We start from the raw sequence: 8,750 nt of genomic DNA on the forward strand, positions 1-8,750 counted from the left end.
TATTTTAAATATCATGATAAATATATAGATATAAAAATAAAAATTAAATAATAATATTAATTAAATATTTATCCTAAAATCATGGAAAAAATGACAAGTAAGCAAATTAATTAAAATCACGTAGAAGATGACAAGTAAGCAAATTTACTTCTCAAATAATAATATAAATAGATTAAGAAAACTAATTTTAGAAGTAAAAACGAACTTTAGTATAGTATAAATCAACGCTGGTTTCGATTACAATATATCTCTAAATCAAGTTCCAATATTAATGTGACCTAAAATTCATTCAAGAATGTAAATTTCTCTAAACAATTACAAGCAGTTACATACTGGATGGGAGATTCATAGTGATAGAAGACTAGGCACATCAACGCAGTGGTAGTTAAGAAAATGCGATCCTCTTCAGATCGACTGGTCTCGCCGCGATGAGTTGTTGTAGCAACCGTTATCTCTCGGCGCTTGCAGAGCGTACACCAGTCATGTCATTATGTGTTACGTTAAATCGTATATTATTTCTTAGTAAACATAGTTACTTATCGTCGGTCCATCCATCTTTTTCGATAAATTAGTATCATTCTCGATAGATTTACGAAACGCAAACTCAAAGCGTCCAAGACGCAGTTAGCTTAATTATATTTGACGTATCCCGTATATGTTAATGAATTCATCTTCTTGAAAATTCTCATTCTATAAATCAACCCAATCTACCTTGTTACGGCTCAGCTTTTTGTATCTATCTAAAATTGTAGGCTTTAGAGCATCATTATCCACGGTTTCTTAGGACGGGGTTCTTAGGGAAATATAAGAAACTGTTTCTTAATTTTCAACTAAAAAGTTAAGAAACTGTTTCTTAAAGTACTTTAAAAAACAATTTCTTATATTTTCCTAAGAACTCCGCTCTAAAAACCGTGGATAATGATGGTCTTATATGTCACCGTCTTTTGTTTGGTCAACACATGTAAACGATAAAGTCACAAAATCAAAAAATAATTGCAGCTATTAAACCCAATAAAATCTGGCTTTAATTGCAAAATGATCATACTCTTATCGTATACTCGTTCTGTTTCATAAATATAGACTTTTTAATATTTTCACACATATTAAAAAAACACATTAAACTATCATAATAAATGTATTGTTTTCTGTAATTTTCAATTTTCAATAACTCTTAACCAATAGTAATTCAATAAAGTCAATTAATTTTCTTGAAGTTTACAATTTTTTCATAGAAAACACAAAAAAATACATCTTTTTGAAACAAATTTTTTTTAAAAAAATCTATCATCAAAGAACGAATATAGTAGTATTTAGGTAAATCATTGGTTGTCATTCTGTAAATAAATGTGAATCTATATTCTGCTCAATTTCAAGAAATTTTCTTTCTTTCTTTCTTTCTTTCTTTCTTTCTTTCTTTGTGCTAATTTGATCTTTATATCATAAAGTTAATTTATTGGATGATTGCTAGCTTGTCATCGTGCAGAATATATAGCACGTGAAAACCAATAAATGTATACGCATGGTGTGCTGCTGGTGTCAGTGGCAAGAGCGCCAGTTGACTTAGATGGATTTTTCTATTAAAAGAAATTACTTGTATATTTCCTACAAAAACTGGGGAAGTATTGCAAATTTTAGTTAATGTCCCTGTAATATGTGTGATTTATGAAGTTGACTCTCCTAAAAGATTTTCTTGGCCGCCATTGGCCGTGGTGGGTGGTGGCATCATATAAATTAGAACCACCTAAAATAATGTGTTATAAGATATAATTACGTATATATAGCGTGTTAATTATCGGATCACATAACATAATATTTTGGTAGCCTAGACAATATCATATTAGCAAAGAGAGGAGCCAGTTCGTGGATGGAACATATCGATCGGGGCAAGGGGGAAGAGTATATTTTTTCAAACAACGTTTACTGTCCGGCGGAAGGTGACAGAAACACCATCAATCTATTGAATTTAAGAACGTGCATGCATGACTTTCTGAAAGAATCATAGGTAATCTCCAAAGAGGTAGATCGTATCAGGTTTATCATTCTCAAATGGGAACAACTGATTTTATCCTACACCATTACACAATTTATAAATTAGACGTACATATCATCCAACTATATATAAATAAGGATTGCAGTTTACGAGTTACCCATCACTCAGGAGATGCAAACATTGCAAGTGTTGAGACAAAAGATCATGAACTGTTAGTTTAATATTGAAAGAGTATCATGTATATGTTTTCCCCATTAGTTAATAATGAAAGTAAATTAAGTGTTCTTAGCAAAAAAAAAGAAAGTAAATTAAGTGTTTGATGAAAGAAATATATTCATTTGAAGTTGACTTTGCAGTTCATAATTATAGATTTTAACTGTTTTAATAATCGCCCCCGATTTTACATAATTCGACTTTTATACTAAGCATATACGTATTCGAATCACATGTATCGTCCTAACCTGTCAGAACATGTATTCATATATATAGTTAATAAAATAAAATACATTTATACGTAGCTAACGGAACGATACATCCTCAACTTCACCAAACCTTTTGTGTAACATTCAACTCATTAAAGATTTTACCGATGCAAACAGATATCATTTCACAAAAAAAAACAGGATCTAATCCGTTTTCTTTATTGGACAAAGAAATAAAACAGTCAATTCCGTATCATGATTCATGATCTATATCGCACTCTTCTAGTCAGGTCATGCCTGAATAAAAGCTGATAAAGCATATGCTTGAAGACCGGTGAAGATATATATTATAAATGGCCAATATTTCCAGAAATTTTATGTAGCTTAACCGGTTTCGTCATTGGCTTGGATGTACTGGCTTCGACGTTCCACAGTTTCATTTTTTAGAATTTTTACAGTTTATTTAAAAGAAATGAGCCAAAAAAATATTTATGCTTCATGGCCAATATATCTCGGGCACGGCCCTGCTTCTAGTGAAGAAGATTGAAAGTGTAGATATTTATTCTCATGTACGTTAGATTGTGTTGGAACTTGAAAGAAAAGTGAACGACTTAAGCAAAAAAATGTGGACAAGTATATGTAACCATCAAGCAACTATAAAAAGAATATTTAGATACGTACCCTCCTCCATCACACCTTCAGACTTAATTACAACCCCAATAATATATGACCACACTGATAATTTTTGGATTTTCTTTAGAATATAAAGAAACAAAACAATTTCCACTAATTTCAAAACGTATATGTTGCATAGACATGCCAGTTTGATATTGTAAATGGGTATAACATATACTAATTTTTATTTTATAAAATAAAAATGGTTGGAACATCGTTTTAAACAGAATATAAAATGTGCGACAAAAGCCACAAAAGAAAAGACAAGAAAATAACTAACCTAATTAATTTGTCGTATTACAATAATACAACATATTTTGTTCTTTGTTTTTTTGTTCCTCGTGAGACACATTTGAATGTGGACATATATTTTTGCCATTGGTTCCCTTCTCTATCTTTAAAATGACATGATCAGGGCTTTACGTCGTATCACACACAATCAAACCAACTCATGTTCTTGTGTAGTCATCTAAACCATTTATTTTCTAGATTCCTTCACTTTATCAGGAAGCAACCGGATCAAACAAACAAACCAACCACCTCCAACATGTCAGGACTCGACGGCGTGACAAATTGTAGTTTGATATCAAAAGTAAATTAAGTTTTATTGATGAATAAGCTTGGTTTATATACCAAGTTAAGCAATACTACAATAGAAAATCATAAAAGCCAATAGGAAATAGGATAAACATGAGAAAGCCTTATCTAAACTTAATTTGTATAATTCCTAAGTTATCTAGGAATCATACGCCAATACCCCCCCCTCAAGTTGGAGCATGAATATTGTTAATGCCTAACTTGAGAAAGAAGTCATCAAATTCCCGACGTCCCAAAGCCTTGTAAAGATATCTGCCAGTTGATCACGAGTCGATACGTAAGTGGTTCGAATGACGCCTTTGACAATTTCATTTTGAACAAATGCGCAAATGATACTCATGTGCTTGGTTTGTTCGTGTAGGACTGGATTTGCACTGATATGCAGTGCTGACTTATTATCACAACAGACGAGCATCAGATCCTTATGATCGATCCCAAGTTCGAGTAGTAACTCCTTGATCCATATAAGTTCTTTAGCAAGAGTTTTCATTGCTCGAAACTCAGCCTCCGTAGATGATAAGGAAACTGCGTTTTGTTTCTTCGTTTTCCACGTGATAGGAGAAGAGCCAAGTTGGATTATCCATCCAGTCAGGGAGCGACGAGACAGAGGGCATGCACCCCAATCAGCATCACACCAGCCAGTGACTGTAAATGGAGTATCGGCGCGAAATAAAACACCTTGTCCAATCGTTCCTTTTAAGTAGCGGACCACTTTCAAAGCAACACACCATTGCTCCTCACGTGGTTGTTGCATGAATTGGGAAAGAATGTGGATGGAGTAAGCAAGGTCCGGACATGTAGCTAGAAGATATATGAGACGTCCAACTAGATGTCGAAAGCGTTCTGGATCAGGAAGGAGATCCCCTTGAGCTTTGCTCAGCTTATGATTCTGGTCCATAGGTGAGCCGGCAGGTTTACACCCCAGAAGACCACACTCGGTGATAATATCTAGTGTATATTTTCGTTGACACAGATAGATACCCCTAGAGCTCCGAGCTACTTCCAATCCTAAGAAGTATTTGAGTATTCCCAAATCTTTCATGTGGAAACATGTAGATAAATATGCTTTGAATGTGTTGATCGCATTGGTAGAATCACCGGAAATAATTAGATCTTCGACATAGACAAGAATGCACAGAGATGTATTGTTCTTTGAGTAGATGAATAAGGAAGAGTCGGAATGAGTTTGAGAGAACCCGTACTTCACAAGCGCCTCAGTGAGTTTTGCAAACCAGCACTTTGGTGCCTGTTTTAATCCGTAAAGATATTTCCTTAGACGACAGACTCGTGTATTATTAGGATTAGAGAAACCTTGAGGCATCTTTATGTAAACCTCTTCATGAAGATCTCCGGGGAGAAAAGCATTATGAACGTCCATCTGATGGATTTCATGTTTATTCTTTGCAGCAACATCAAGAAACACTCGAACGGTTGTCATCTTGGCCACTGGTGAGAAAGTTTCTGTGTAATCCAAACCTTCTTTTTGATTATTCCCCAGAACCACCAGACGAGACTTATGACGTTCAATTGTTCCATCGGCATGGAATTTGATTGTATGAACCCACTTGGTGCCTAACGCCTTTTTGCCTGATGGTAACTCCTGGAGATCCCAAGTATGTTGTCCTTCTAGCGCGTCAACTTCTGATTTCATTGAATCGCGCCAAACTTTATGTTTCATTGCTTCTTTGAACGACTTTGGTTCAATGTTAGTTGCCAAAGCGATGAGATATCTGCAATGTTTAGTTGAAAACTGATCATAAGATAAGTAATCTGATAAAGGAAATAACGAACCTGAGGATGGCTGAGGAGTGGATGACGGGAGAGAAGGAGAGAGAGGCGGGATTGTAACCGAGCTGACCATAAAATCTCGATAACGAGAGGATTGAGTCTTTGTTCTGTGATCACGACCTAGATGTTCTTGAGATGGTTCTAATTCTGTATGCTTTGTTTCTGTATGCTCTGTTAGCTCTGTTTCTGTGGCAACAAGATGTACCGAACCAGTAGCTTCCTCGAGATATGATTGTTCCATAATATCTTCGTTATCAGAAGAAGATATGACAATTGGACATATAGCCGCAGGAGATTGCTGTGAAGTTTCAGCGTATGGAAATTTATTTTCTTGGAACGTTACATCTCTCGAAATAAACATGACCTCTTGCTCCAAATTGAATAGCTTCCATCCTTTTGTGCCAGAAGGATATCCTAGCAGGATGCATTTACGGCTGCGAGATGCAAATTTATCTCCTTTAGTATTTTTATTGTGAGCATATGCCAAGCATCCTAGAACCCGGAGATGAGAAACCGTTGGTGGCTGACCATTAAGGATTTCAAACGGAGTCCTATTTTGAAGAAGTGGAGAAGGCGTACGATTGATTAGATGAGCTGCCGTCAACACACACTCTCCCCAAAATTCAATAGGCAGATAGGCTTGGAATCTTAGAGCTCGTGAGATGTTGAGGATATGGCGGTGTTTTCTTTCAGCACGGCCATTCTGTTGTGGTGTATAGACGCATGAAGTCTCATGGATGATGCTGTGGTCTTTAAAGTATTGTGCGAGACACATAAATTCCGATCCATTATCACTCCTCAGTACCTTGATCTTCTTAGAGTATTGTCTCTCGATCAGGGCCATGAATTTTTGAATTTGTCGAGCTACCATTGTTTTATCTGGTTAGAGGTATAACCAAACTGCTCGGGAATGGTCATCAAGAATAGTCAGGAAATAACGGGAGCCACAGAATGTTGTAGTTCTATATGGTCCCCATAGATCACAGTGGATTAAATCAAACATCTCTTTTGCATTATGAAAACTATCTGAAAAACTTTGACGAGTTTGTTTAGCTCGAAAACATATATCACAAGACTTGATAAGATGGTCATCGTGTATCACTGGTGAACTATCTAAAGAAGAGACTATTCATGTAATGCGAGAAGACGGATGTCCAAAACGTTGATGCCACAGAACTGAATTCTCTCGACTAGTAGACTGAAGCGATGTCACAGACTCAATCCCTCGGAAACGGTACAATCCCTCTCACTCTCTTTCACCAGCTCCAATCAGCATCCTCGAGGTACGGTCCTGTAATATCATAAGCTTATCAGTAACTTGACCAACTAAGAAATTATCAGTAACTAGTTGGCCGAAAGATATAAGGTTTGTATGAAATCCCGCAACGTAATACACATTGGGAATGTGTAAAGTAGTTGTGAGCTTGATGTTTCCTTGCTTAGAGGCCATTGCCTCAGAGCCTGCGGGTAATAAAACCGGGATGGGTGTGATATCTCGTGTGTCTTCCATTATTTCTAAACAACCCGTCATATGATGAGTTGCCCCGGTATCCAAGATCCACACACATTCGTCTTTCTTACCCTTTAGATGCTCATTAGTTGTGGTGCCTTTGTTGATAAGCTTTTGAACAATTCTCCATTGTTCGTCAGTGATACCCGTGAGACCTAACCGATCGGCCTCTGTAACAACAACATTAGCTTGAACGTTTGATGAACCAGATTTAGTTACAGTAGCCGTGTTAGCTCGTGGTTGAACATTCTTTGCTTTATCGCTAGGTTTGTTGCGATTTTGAGTTCTGTTGCGTGGACGGTCCTCCCACCATTCAGGATAACCGATAATGGTAAAGCACCCTGAGGCTTCATGACCTGTTCGTCCACATGCAGTACATTGGCGAGAAGGATCTCTGTTTCCTGGTCACGATGATGTGTTTGGTTTTGAAGGATTATTTGAAGATTGAGATGAAGGTCGAGCTTGAGTTGAGAAGCCCATGACCGGTGTTTCAGGAGTTGCGGACGAGCGAATGATCTCGTTTTGTGAGACTGTCTGATAAACACTATCAAGATCTGGTAGTGGAGAGATTGCGCAGATTTGAGATCGTATCACCCCGTGAGTTGCATCGTCAAGTCCTGATAGGAAGTCATGAACTCGCAAGGTTTCTGTCTCTTGTTCTCTTGCTGAATTTAGATCACATTCACACTTTCCACAGCTGCATTGTTTGGAGTTCATACAGTTGGCGATACCGTCCCATATTTTGGTTAATCTCCCGAAGTAATCATCGATCGAAGAACCGTTTTGTTTGCAATTCGCCAGAGAAGTTCTTAGCTGCTGTAGACGTGCACCACTTTTGAGAGAATAACGCTTCCTGATCATCTCCCACAAGTCCTTTGCATTTTCCCCAGTTGAAATAGATGATCAAACTTTTGGTTCGATTGTTTGTTTTATCCATCCTGCAATAAGATGATTGTTTGCTATCCAATCTTCAAGGTAGGATGAATCGGCTGCCGGTTTTGGTAGACTGCCGTCAAGGAATCCATATTTCTTTCGCGAGCTTATGGCCATACGAAAGTTGATTGCCCATTCATCATAGTTTAACCCATTGAGAAGCGGTTGAGATATAAAAGCTCCAGGGTTATCATTAGATGATAGGTCATACGGTGAGATGGTTTTATACGTCAACTCGCCGGTCGTAGTTATCGACATTGTTTATGCCGTGAATGAAATCTTATTTTTCAAATCGAGAAATAAGAAGCCGAGAATAAGGTGGTGTTCTTGCGATTTTGCAAAGATCAACACCAAGAATAAGAATTTTGGATATTTTAGTTTTGTTCTTCCTCTGATACCATGACAAATTGTAGTTTGATATCAAAAGTAAGTTAAGTTTTATTGATGAATAAGCTTGGTTTATATACCAAGTTAAGCAATACTACAATAGGAAATCATAAAAGCCAATAGGAAATAGGATAAACATGAGAAAGCCTTATCTAAACTTAATTCGTATAATTCCTAAGTTATCTAGGAATCATACGCCAATACGGCGTAGAGCACAAAACCCTCAAGGTAAACGGCATAAACATGCACGTGGCCGAGCTTCCCGGATCCGGATCTGGAGGAGACCCAATCCTCCTCTTCATCCAGGGATTCCCGGAGCTTTGGTACACGTGGTGGCACCAGATGACTGCGTTTTCGTTCTATTATAGGTAAATATAGCATTCCTCTGTTATAGAAGAACATATTGGAGCAAAAATATCATCTTGATTTTTTTTTTTATTTTATAGAT

Source organism: Brassica napus, chromosome C7, assembly GCF_020379485.1.
Source record: "Brassica napus cultivar Da-Ae chromosome C7, Da-Ae, whole genome shotgun sequence".
In the NCBI taxonomy this organism is placed as follows: domain Eukaryota; kingdom Viridiplantae; phylum Streptophyta; class Magnoliopsida; order Brassicales; family Brassicaceae; genus Brassica; species Brassica napus.